The sequence below is a fragment of the Giraffa tippelskirchi genome, chromosome 8 (assembly GCF_054371585.1).
Source record: "Giraffa tippelskirchi isolate mGirTip1 chromosome 8, T2T-mGirTip1v1.2.pri, whole genome shotgun sequence".
Classification (NCBI taxonomy): Eukaryota; Metazoa; Chordata; class Mammalia; order Artiodactyla; family Giraffidae; genus Giraffa; species Giraffa tippelskirchi.
Genome location: NC_137282.1, coordinates 131023052 through 131035664, shown reverse-complemented (window position 1 = coordinate 131035664; position 12613 = coordinate 131023052). Strand labels below are relative to the sequence as shown.

Sequence of the window (12613 nt, the reverse complement as noted above, 5' to 3'; positions counted from 1 at the left end):
TGGAACAACAGACTGGTTCTAAATTGGGAAAGGAGTATGTCAAGGCTGTGTATTGTCACCCTGCTTATTTAACTTCTATGCAGAGTACATCATGAGAAACACTAGGCTGGATAAAGCACAAGCTGGAATCAAGATGACAGGCAGAAATATCAATAACCTCAGATATGCAGATGACACCACCCTCATGGCAGAAAGTGAAGATCTACAGAGCCTCTTGATGAGGCTGAAAGAGGAGAGTGAAAAAGCTGGCTTAAAACTCAGCATTCAAAAAATGAAGATTATGGCATCCAGTCCCATCACTTCATGGCAAATAGATGGGGAAACAATGGAAACAGTGACAGACTTTATTTTTGGGGGGCTCCAAAATCACTGCAGATGGTGACTGAAGCCATGAAATTAAAAGACGCTTTCTTCTTGGAAGAAAAGCTCTGACCAACCTAGACAACATATTAAAAAGCAGAGACATTATTTTGTCAACAAAGGTCCATCTAGTCAAAGCTATGGTTTTTCCAGTAGTCATGTATGGATGTGAGAGTTGGACTATAAGGAGAGCTGAGGGCCGAAGAATTGATGCTTTTAAACTGTGATGTGAGAGAAAATTCTTGAGAGTCCTTTGGACAGCAAGGAGATCCAACCAGTCAATCCTAAAGGAAATCAGTCCTGAATATTCATTGGAAGGACTGATGCTGAAGCTCTAATACTTTGGCCACCTGATGCAAAGAACTGACTTCTTGGAAAATACCTTGATGCAGGGAAAGACTGAAGGCAGGAGGAGAAGGGGATGACAGAGGTTGAGATGGTTGGATGGCAACACTGACTTGATGGACATGAGTTTGAGCAAGCTCTGGGAGTTGGTGATGGACAGGGAAGTCTGGCTTGCTGAAGTCCATTGGGTCACAAAGAGTCAGACACAACTGAGCGACTGAACTGACTGAGGGATCTCTTTAAACCTGAGGCCCCCTGATCTCTATGCCTCTGAGTTCTGAGTATCTTAAGGAGGGATGAAGTCATGGAGACCATGTGGAATAGGTCAGGACCTCCCAGGGTAGGATGTGTGTGTGTGTGTGCACGCACGTGTGCGTGCGTGCGTGCACACACATGCTCACTTGCTCAGTCCTATCCAACTCTTTATGATCCCATGGACTGTAGTTTTCCAGGCTCCTCTGTCCATGGGATTCTCTAGGCAAGAATACAGGAGTGGGTTGCCATTTCCTTCTCTAGGGAATCTTCCTGACCCAGGGATCAAACCCATGTCTCCTGTGGCTCCTGCATTGACAAGTGGAGTCTTTTACCACTGAGCCACCTGGGAAGCTCAGGGTAGGGTATAACAGTCCCTGGTATAGGACCCCCCCTTTCCCCGCCCCAAGGTCAGTCACTAGGCGCTCCTATAGCAGGGTGCGTAGAACAGTCCATCATTAGATGCAATATTTGACCTGGATTCAGAGCCCTTTTGCCTCAAGCGTTTTCCAAACAAATGATTTCCTTGGAATGTTTAGCCAGTTCCACCCCAGGCTGTCAGCCCTGCCTTCTCCATTCCCAGCTGTTCACTTTGAGTCAGCTCATCCAACCTTCCTGTATCTTGGCCTGAGTGTCCTGGTGTAGACCATCTGCTCTGTGCACCCCTGCCTTGTGGGACAGCATGGGTTCTGCAGCTCCAGGCCCCTTATCCTGTATCTACACTTGTCCATGCCTGCATATGACAGGTTTTATCAGAGACAGGTCTCTTGAGTCTCCCCAGGTACCTGACAGCTGTTGGTGCCCATCAGGGAGCCCCCTTCTGTCTGAGGACACTGCCAGAAGTGAAGCAGCCATCTGCACCTCCCTTCCATGGGCCTGGAAGTAGGGCAAGCCTGGGGCTGCTGACATGGGAGATGGGAGATCTGTCATACCATCTTCTTTCTGCATCACTGTCTGCCCATAAGCAACCTTAGAAAGTTGATTTTTAGAGTTTTCTTGCCTGAAGAAAGAAGTAGAAGACTTAATAACCTCTCTGAGATTATTCCATGAACACCACTGAAAAACCTTAAGGGTCTCAACTTCCAAATTAATCTTTTCCATAATTACCACATTTGCCCTCCCCATCACTGTGATGGCCATGAACTCTGTCGTCACCACTCCAACACTACCCTCTTCACCATCTCGACTCCCAACAATACCATCACCATCACCTTGTCACCACGGTCACCCCTATCACCTCCATCACCACCCCCATCACTCTCACTGTCACTATTATAGTGATCACCACCATGCTAGCCAAATCATCACTGTTATCCAGATCAACACCAGAAACACCATCCGCTTCAACACCTTACACATCACCCTCATTACTGTTGTATGAGCACCTGGCTGGGCCGAGTACTGCAGCGAGAGATCAACGTGGGGCCTCTCATTGGTGACAGTCATAGCTACACGGCAACTCAGCAGCAGGGCAGCAACATGAAATCAAGACACAAAGGAGCAGAGTGGGAGTGTCTCCTTTGCACGGGGTATGCCTTTTAATAGGACGAGCAGCGGCTGAAGGGACAGGAGGAAAGCCATTGCTGAGAGGGAAGAGCCAGAGGAGGTCGCTGACTCCGTGGGTGGAGTCAGGGGAGGAACACCGGCAGCCTCACTAGGACTCAGAGTAGCGGAGGGGTTGGCGATGGGGTCAGCGTAGCGGCTGCTGTCCTTCCTTCCGACAGTACACAGAACACCCAGTTTCCTGGATGGGGCCCATGATAGGGCGATGAGAAGGAGAGCAGCCCTCTTGTCTGGGAGTTGGCCTTGGTGCCCTCCTGTTGAATGTAAACAATTTCCCAGAATGTTAATATCAGACAAGGCCACCTGCAACCATAATAGAACAAGACAAAAACAAGTTTATTCCATAACCACGCCTGAACACAGACAAGACATGAATGTTGTGCAAACCACAAAATATCAAACAGCCCTCCTCCCAGCTAAGGTGGCTGACTGCTGCTCTTTCACTAATTATAGTGTCCGCCTCCCTATCGATCAAATTGATTGAGATACCCACTCACGGGCTTGCCCCGCTTTCTGACAGCTCTCAATCCTGAGCAGACTTCTGTCTTCTTGGACTCTTCTGCAAATCGCCTGACCAAAGCCCAAATCCTCCGATGGCTTCTCTCTAGCTCTGTCCTCTTACTGACACAATCAGCTCCCTCCCCTCTGCCCCTGCCACGTATGTTCTCCCCCACTGCAGCAAGTAATAAACCCAGCTTCTTCCACGGCTGGAGTATTCCCAGGTCTTTGACTGGAGGGCGCTGACAGAGCTGTGGAAGGGCATTATCTCTAGTGAATCTGACAGGGTTAATAACCCCCCCACAGAGGTCTTCCTGCTTCTTGAAGGACACGTGGGATGACCAGGGTGTAGTACCTTCTCCATTTGATCACACTGATAAGGGAATTGAATGAGACCCAGGTTTCTTTCAAAGGATTGATCAATGGACCATAAAATCCCCTTGAGCTGCTTGTCGAAGTGCTGGATCATGCAACTTATTCCTAGACACCTCAAAACAAAAGACCAGAAGTCTTGGTTATTTTAGCAAGCCCCTCACGTGGTTATCATGTGCAATGAAGTCTGGGAACCACAGGTTGAAGTTCCTGTCATTTTGAGGGCCTTCAAGTCACCAAAGACTCAAGATTGGGGCTGGCAGGCTGGGCTCTGCAGTCTTCCCCAGAGACTGAAGAACAGGCCCCACTCCGGAAGCTCAGGCCCCTGTGGCGTTTCCCACCCTGGAACCAGGTCCCTCTCTGCCTCTCTAGGGGGGCCCACATCTTCTTCTAGACATTAGGGCACAAAGAGGCCCAATAACATTCAAGGTAAAGGCAATGCCTCCAGCAAAACGTGTCTCAAAAGGGACTCACAGTCCATATTTTGAAGTGAACAAAAATGTTAATCAATAGATCCATCATCCTGGCTCCTGTGTCTCCGAGGTGAAGATGCAGAGACTGCAAAACAATAATGGAGTTAACACACACACACACACACACACACACACATGCAGTTGTCTCCATGCAGAGGCTGAGCAGGCAGACGAATCTCTTATACTCAGAGCTTTGCACAAGCCCCTCATCCTCCTAACCTCTCACTCCACTCTGTCCTCACTAACCCAGTCCTCTTCCGTGAGGATGGTCCTGGCCTGGTGAGACCTTAGTGGCAGGCCCTTTGCTTTCAGTACATCCTTCCCAACCCCACTCAAAGATTGTTCTGTGCTTTATGGAGCCATAGCCTCAGCAATACCTTCTTTCTTTCTTTGAACTTCCCTCTACTTTCATCCCTATTTAGCAGTTTGTGTCCTATATCATATCTCTGAGGCTTAGAGTTGATGTTGGGATGGGATAAGACTTCAGGGCCATTGGGCCGGTGGTAAATGTATTTTGCATGTGAGAAGGACATAGCTTTGGGGGGGATCCAGAGGGTGGAGTGTTATGGGCTGATTTACGCACCATCTCCAAGTTCATATATCAAAGCCTTAAGCCGCAGTACCTTAGAAGGTGACTGCATTTGGAAATGGGGTCTTTAGATGAGTAACTGAGTTAAGATGAAGCCCTTGGGTGGGCCCTCATCCAGTCTGACTGGTGTCCTTATTAGAAGAGGAGATTAGGACACAGAGACAGCAGCGGAGCGCACACACAGAACCACAACCGTGTGGGCAGGCTGCAAGAGGGCGGCCCTCTGCAAGAAAAGGGGTGAGACCCCAGAGGAAGCCAACCATTCTGGCACCTTGATTTTGAACTTCAGCCTCCAGAACTGTAAGAAAGTACATTTCTATAGTTAAGCCACGCAGTTGGTGGTATTTAATGGCAGCCCAAGCAGACTAATACACCTCACTTCCCCTTTTAGACTCCTCTCTGCCTTTTCCCATCCTCAGCAATCCCATTCCTGTAGCTCATTCTCTGGTGTGGGAAAGCTACTATATCACTGATGTGAGGGTTCTGGGGCAGCCTCATACAGTTTAGCTTTTTCTGAGAGGCTGGTATGGTCCTGCAGTCCAGCAGCATCCGACCAATCACAGGTGACCAAGAGTCACTGGATTCCCTAGCCTTCCCTCCTCCAGTCAAGCCAGCAGGTGACTCTAGCCCACAGAGAAGATGGCTGGCCATCTGTCCCTTCTAATTCTGCAAGCTTGGGCAAGGTCAGCAGACTCTGGAGCCTCAGTTTCCACATTTGCAGAAAAGGATAATACCATCATTATCCCCGAGGGTTGCTGTGAGGATTTAAATGAAAAGATGCTGGCAAAGCACTGAGCCCAGACACTGGCATAAGTTAAGTTCTCTTTGATGCAGAGACTACACCCATCCCACACCAGGCTCATCTGACAACTCCCAGGGCAGTACTGAGTTTGAGACCTCCGGGTCCTTCACTCCTTCTAGACTGCCTTTCTCTTTTCATTCTTATTGTCCTCACTGTGGATCCTCAAGCAAGCACTTGTTCTAACTGCCTCTAAAAGTTCCTCTGCCTCCCTGCCTATCCCCAGCATTAGCTGCTGGAATGTTGGATGTAACACCTGGGGGCCACCCACTAAGTCTACATCCTTCGCCTGTCATTACAGACATGCGCTTCCTGTCTCCTCCGCCAGGGGGAGCTCTTTGAGGACAGGCGCAGCCACTTGCCTCGCTTGTATTAATATCACTGAGTGCCTAGCCCTTTGCAACGGGCACTCGACCCACATGCTCTGGATGGAGTAGAAGTATGCCCAGAACCCAGGGAGAAGGACTAGAAGCATCCCACTGGTGGTGATGCTTCCCTCGGTGTGAACATGCTTGGCTGTTATTTTCAGCCTAACTCGTGACCCTAACACCACCAAGCATCTCGGTTTACTAAACTAGGAAATGCAGAGACGGAGCAGTCTAGAAGCTAAGAGGACCATAATCTGTTCTTCAGGTATTTCCAGCCTGTACCTGGAGAAGAGGCATGTGGGCACTTGCAGGTGAGCATTTCCACTGGCGTGGGCTTGGGTGAAGGTCCCAGTTCGTCCTCCTCCACTTATTCCAGCCCTACCCCCGACCCCAGTCCAGATGAGGATCTTGGACGGGAGGATGTAAGGAGGAGTGTGACTACTGTGTGCGACTCATGAGTGATTTCCCTAAATGAGAGAGAGGGGTGCTAAGGGCAGGGGGCCTTGGTCTTAGGAGTCACAAGTTGGAGGCTATGGGACCCCCTCCCCTCCTCTTTCCTAGGTTTGATAAAGCCCCTGAGGAAGTGGATACACAAAGCAGGTCTTCAATAAATGATATTTGGAGCTGGTGAGGTCCTGAGACCTTTCAGGGCCAGCAAGGAAAGACCCATGGCTATTTCACCCAGGCAGAGTGGCAGAGACCCTCCCGCTCCCTGCTTCCCTCCCCGGCGCAGCAGTTCTGGATGGTGGTTCCGGGTTGGCGCCCCACAGTTTGCTGAGCCCTGCAGTTTTGACAGGCAGCCCCAGGAGCCCAGAGGCTCTGTGCGGAAGGCGCCTAATTAATCAAGGCGGTAATGGTTCCGGCAGCAGCAGCCCCGCCGTGCCAGCCGTGTGCGTGTCACCTGGCAGCTGTTCACTTGCGGGACAGCCCAACAAGCCCCTGCACACTTACCCTGCCACCTGCACCTGGGCTGCCTGCCTGACGGGGGTAAAAGCAGACCTGGGAAGACCCGCAAACCAAATTCTTCTGACTTCCAGAGACAGGACACAGGCAATCCCTGAGGGACCTCTTCCCTGGGTCTTCCTCCTGGGGCGTCTGTGTTTCTGAGCTCTTCTTCAGCTGAGAACCCGATGTAAGCAGGAATCTCACAGAGGACAGCGAGGCCTGAGGAAGAGCAAGGAGAACATGACAGTAGGGTCTTGGCTGCCCCTATGGGCTGTATGCCCATGTTAAGCCTCTTCACAGTTGGAAGCCTCAGTTTCCTTATCTATGAAATGGGAACAATAGAGCCCATCTTGACTAGTGCATAGGACTGAAGAATTTTGCTGAGTGAACATAAAGCGAGTTACGTGCTGCAGCAAGCAATACTTGCCTGGAGGTATCAACTCATCTCACAGGAGGCCCCTCCTTGCAGAGTGCAGAGAGACCGGTGCCCTCTGGCTCCTCCTTGTGGACCTCGCTGAGCAGCACAGCACCCCAGCTGTGCCCAGGTTATCTTGGTGCTAAGATCTGGGGTAGGGGAAGGCTGTAGATGCAGAGATGGGGCCTGGAGGACAGGTATGCCTGGTTCCACCATGAGAATCCAATCTGCGTTAGCAGCTTGTCAGGGAGGAAAGGATGCTCTGAGCCTCAGAGCTGTTCTCATGACTCAGCATCTGACTTTCCCACCCCTCCCCCAAGCTGACCTGAGCCCTGGGGGCCGAGCTCATTTTGAGGACAGAGAGGAGACTATATGATCCAGGAGACCTTATGCTGGGCTTGAGCCCTTCCAGTTTGGCTGGGGGATGTGGCCCACCCTCTGAACCTGCCAGTCCAGGTGAACAGGCTCACAGAAAGTCCAGTGAAAAAGCAGGACTAGAGGCACCTACTGCCGGGAAAGTGAAAGTCAGTTGCTCAGTCATGTGCGGCTCTTTGCAACTTCAGGGACTATACAGTCCATGGATTTCTCCAAGCCAGAATACTAGAGTGGGTAGCCTTTCCCTTCTCCAGGGGATCTTCCCAACCCAGGGATCAAACCCAGGTCTCCCGCATTGCAGGCGGATTCTTTACCAGCTGGGCCACAAGGGAAGCCCAAGAATACTGGAGTGGGTAACCTACCCCTTCTCCAGGGGATCCTCCCAATCCAGGAATCGAACCTGGGTCTCCTGCATTGCAGGTGGATTCTTTACCAACTGAGCTATTAGGGAAGCCCGGGTTTGAGGGCAATGACCCTTTAGGAGACGGGAACATGGGAAGACCTGTGATCTCACCCCATGAGTCCCTCTGGAGGGAACCTGCTCCCACACCCACTTCCTGCGTGGACATAAACCAGGCATGGTCCCTGGATGTGAGTGCATGAGGGTCAAGGGACACCCATGACCCTGCTCCCTCCCTACCGCACCTCTATAACTCAGTTCATCTCTTTGGGACACTCTGTTTCCCCTGAAATGGTCTTTCCAATCTCTCCATTTCTCGGCTCTTCTTACTGAGAAATGGAGGGGGCCTCTTTGGTCTCCCTTTATCCCGAGAACAGAAAGCTTGAATATCTGCAATGGTGATTGATATAATAAGATCTCTTTCTACAATGGTACCAGGAAACAGAGTCAATCCCATCTTTTAGCAGGGATAGCTAACATTTATATAGCATTTATATCTGCCAAGCTCTGTCCTAACGGCTTTTCATATATATATAATTTTGTTTATTGTGACTGTGCCAGGGTTCGTTGCTGCGTGGGCTTTTTCTCTAGTTGTGGAGAGCAGGGGCTACTCTCTAGTGGTGGTGCACGGGCTTCTCACTGAGGTGGCTTCTCTTGATGCAGAGCACGGGCCCCTGAGCACAGCCTCAACATGGGCTTAGTTGCTTCGTGGCATGTGGGATCTTCCCGGACCAGGAATCGATCCCGTGTCTCCTGCATTAGCAGGTAGATTCTTTACACTAAGCCACCAGGGAAGCCCCAGCTTTTCATATATCAACTCATATTAATCCTATGAGGTAAATATTGCTATAGATGGGGAAATTGTGGCCCAGAAAAGTTGAGTCTTGCCCAAAGTCCCACTATTAACAGAGCAGTAGCTGGCGTTCAAACCCAGACAGTCTGACTCCAGGATCTGAGCTCTGAGCCTCCAGCCACCCCATTTCTTGCACCACCACTTCCGTGTCCTGCTCCCACACCCGGCTGTGAGCTCAGGAGGCCAAAACCGGGCTCACTCACTCTTTGTCTCCCTAGCTCCAGCCAGGCTCCCTGGCACATACCAGGTGTCCAGGGGCTATTTATTAGCTAAATGAATAAATGAGTGAGTGAGAGGCATGGTGTCAGACGCCATTGCATGGTATTTGCAGCCTAGAGCAAATACCCGGAGGTCTGGCAGCAATAGGACAGCAGGAAAGCCCTGTGAACACTCACTCTCTTAACACCGTGTTTGGACACAGGTTCTTTGGAGCCAGAAGTTTGCAGAGTTAACCTGGATCTGATGACATTTTTGTGCCTTTAGAACTTTCACCACCACCCCCCCCACCACCCCCGAACACCATCACTGCGGAAAGTGAAGTGAGTGAAAGTTGCTCAGCAGTGTCTGACTCTTTGCAACCCCATGGGCTGTACAGTCCATGGAATTCTCTAGGCCAGCATATTGGAGTGGGTAGCCTTTCCCTTCTCCAGGGGATCTTCCCAACCCAGGGATCGAACCCACATCTTCCGCATTGCAGGTTTGTTCTTTACCAGCTGAGCCACAAGGAAAGCCCTTGTGGAAGTACATTGCAGCAATGTCTTTAGAGCCAAGTAGGGCTTCCCTGGTAGCCCAGATGGTGAAGAATCCTCCTGCAATGCAGAAGAACCCGGTTCAATTCCTGGGTCAGGAAGATCCCCTGGAGGAGAGCATAGCAATCCACTCCAGTATTCTTGCCTGGAGAATCCCCATGGGCAGAAGAGCCTAGCGGGCTACAGTCCATGGGGTCGCAAAGAGTCAGACATGACTGAGCGACTAAGCACCATACACAGGGCTCAAGGCACTGCTCAGCCCCCACCACAACCCCACCCACCAGGAGCCAGTATTCTGAAACCCATTCTGGTTTGTACTGACCACTAGTATTATCCCCCAACTGTACTCTCCCCCAGGAGGAAGTCAGCTTCAAATGCTGAGGCTGGAATGCTAAGTGTTCTGGAAGGAACTGGAAATAATCCTGAGACCAGGCAGTGGCTGGTGTACGTGGCTCACGGCAGATGGGGGAGAAGGAGACTCCAGTTCCCTGAGAAATTCTCCTTTTTACAAAGTCATAGGCTGAGCGTGAGGCTTGGAGATGGGGGTTGTCCATCCTGGGTAGCAGTGTTGGGGGGCAGACGGGGAGGGTGCAGGTGGCAGGAGGTGGGCCCTGGCCTGGCCTGCCCGCCTCTCTGCAGGTTGTGGGAGGAAGGGGATAAATATCCAAGGTGGTGTGGGGGTGGGGGTGGGGAGATGGGCAAGCCTGCGGTGTAAGAAATAGTGAGTTAAAAGAATCATTCAGTGAGTATAGAGAAATATCAGGAATCAAATTGCAGGGAAGATTTCAAGTAATCATAAAGGGTTTTTCAAATATATTCACTGCTAAGAGCTACAGATGTCAGGAGAGAAAATTGGTTCACTTACCAATAATAGTCATGGAGGCTGGGGGAGCAGGATGCAGACAGGAAAGTACTTAACCAGGCATCCCCACCTCCTTCTCTCCTGGGATGCATGGGGGTGGGGGAGGAGAGGCTGGAGCCCCTCGCACGTGAGCGAATGGCCAGGCCGGAGCAGGCTGAGTGGGAAGACAGCTTGGAGGGAGGGAGGAGGACAGGGTGGCCCCGATGGCCCCACCCCCGTGTGACTTTTCCCTTCAGACCTTTGCACAGGTTATGCGGTGGAAGGACTGCACTTGGCACTGAGCAGGAGGCTTGTTGCTCTGTCGCCGAGAATTTATTGATGGTTTGTGATGAGCAGAGCCAGCCGTGTGACAGATTGGAGACACTCAGACACGTGGTACCTGCCCTGGGCTTACAACCTGGTTAGGGAGACAAAAGCCACACCCAGGGGAGAACGGGAGAGACCTTAGCCCCACTCTGGGAGCCAGGGACTAACTATGATTGGGAGTGAGAGGAGTCAGTGGTCCTCGGGGCAGAGCAGTCCAGGAGGGCTTCACGGCGCTCAGACAGTGGTCCGGTCCCCTGCCTTCGACCACAAGGCTTGCTGTTCAGTGACTAAGTTATGTCTGGCTCTTCTGTGACCCCTTGGACTGTAGCCCACAAGGCCCCTCTGTCCATGGGATTTCCCAGGCAAGAATACTGGAGTGGGTTGGGATGGAACTCGTGTCTGCTGCTTCCTTCTTTTAGAGGCCCTCCTGATGTGCTAACTGTGCTTACTACAGGTGATTCCACCTGGACCTGCCGGGAGGAAGTCTGGACAACTCTATCAACAATGACGGTCCTGGGCTGTGCCTTGAAGCTGACTTATGTGTCTCTGAGGGCAGAAATGGTGTTATTGATCATTTTCGCTAGCATGGGAGGGGACAAGTCTCATCCCACCTTATCTAGTGTAATTCTCACACCAGTTTCCCGAGCCCCAGTTCTCACAGGGTGATGTAAAGAGGACTGGATGAGATCTGCCCATGTGATGGGTAATGGTACAGGAGGGGAACAGGTGCTCAGGAAGTTGAATCGTTCATAATGGACAGTAAGCCTGTCCTTTGCTCCAGAAGAGATAATAATTTTACTAAACTGGACAGAAAGTATGTCTCCCTCCGCGGCAGCAGGGACACAACCTCTAGCTTACAAGGCTGTTTTTGCTCCACAAACATCCTTGAAAGAAAAACCCAGAACAAGAAGCAATTAGTTTCTTGCTTGCAAGATGTGTAGGAACGCAAGACCCAGGAATATTTATTTTCCATCGTGAACACACTGTGTAATGTACTTCTTTATCATGCTTATAGTTATATCTCTTTCCTGCTGAAGTGGTCGCTCCGTGAGGACCAGAATCGGTGCTTCTTTTGTTCACTGATGTATCATCAATAACTGAGATAGTGCCTGGCACACAACAGGTGCTCATAAAGTGTTGGTCAATTGAATACATGATTGCCTGAGGAAGATGAAAGTCCTTGCTTGGCATCTCCTATTCAGAAGTTTCCTTGTCAAGTTGCCAGCCTTCTGTGGGGAGAAGCAAACTCACTTTCTAAAAAGAGGGACCTTTTTCTGTGTACCTTGAATTGGCATAGGTCACACCACCCGACGTGTTCCCCATGCCCCTCTGTTGCTGGAAACCACCAGCACCCACGAGACAGGGAAGGTGTTCACTGGAGAGCCAGCTGGTTTTGACTTTATCCCTGCAGCAGGCAATGAGTGTGCATCGCCAGGCCCCAGGCATCTCTCCCGGGCCTCGTCCCCTCTTCCCTGTCTTTCTCAGGCTGGTAATTAAAAGTATCAAAGCAAAGTAGGGCTGTCTCATTACATGTCCTGTTTATGTGACTCTAATGTGCTTTGAGTAGATTTGAAGGACTAGGGATTCAGCAGCAGAGCTTCCTTCACGTCCGGCCTGGAGCTGGCAACCCTGAGATAAGGGAATCAAGACCGGGCTGTGAATTAGTTTTAAAGCAAACCAATAATGCATTAATGTGGGCGAGGAATTAAAAATAACAGAGATGTTGCACATTTCTCTGATTAATTAGCCGTTCTAGTTAATTTTTCTGCTTGTAGAGACAAAGCATGGGTCTTAATAGTGGAGCAATTTCCCATCGGTCACTATGGTGCCAAAATGGGGCAGCGCCACGTCTTAGTCCCTTTGTGAGGCCAGCAGGGACCACAAACAGCGGGGTGCCATTGAAGAGGCTATCATGGCCACTTGGGAACTTTACTTCTAGGCTCTCCCCTCCACTCAGAAGGAGTCTACAGAGTCAAGGGAAGGGGGGAGGGGATTGGAACCAGCAGGCCCAGAACCCCCGTTCAGGAATCTTTGGTAATTCCTAAGAACAGGAACCTGTGAGGGGAAGGGTAGCTTTTGTGACCATGCC

General features: G+C 50.8%; 1 long non-coding RNA gene across 1 annotated transcript; it reads left to right on the top strand.

Annotated features, from left to right (window-relative positions):
• The first annotated feature begins 9 nt into the window (after positions 1-9).
• Positions 10-12036, top strand: LOC145516370 (uncharacterized). Its single transcript, XR_014061323.1, has 4 exons — positions 10-3819; positions 5885-5930; positions 9714-10593; positions 10979-12036. It is a non-coding gene; the product is annotated as an uncharacterized LOC145516370 (long non-coding RNA).
• The last annotated feature ends 577 nt before the right edge of the window (positions 12037-12613 follow it).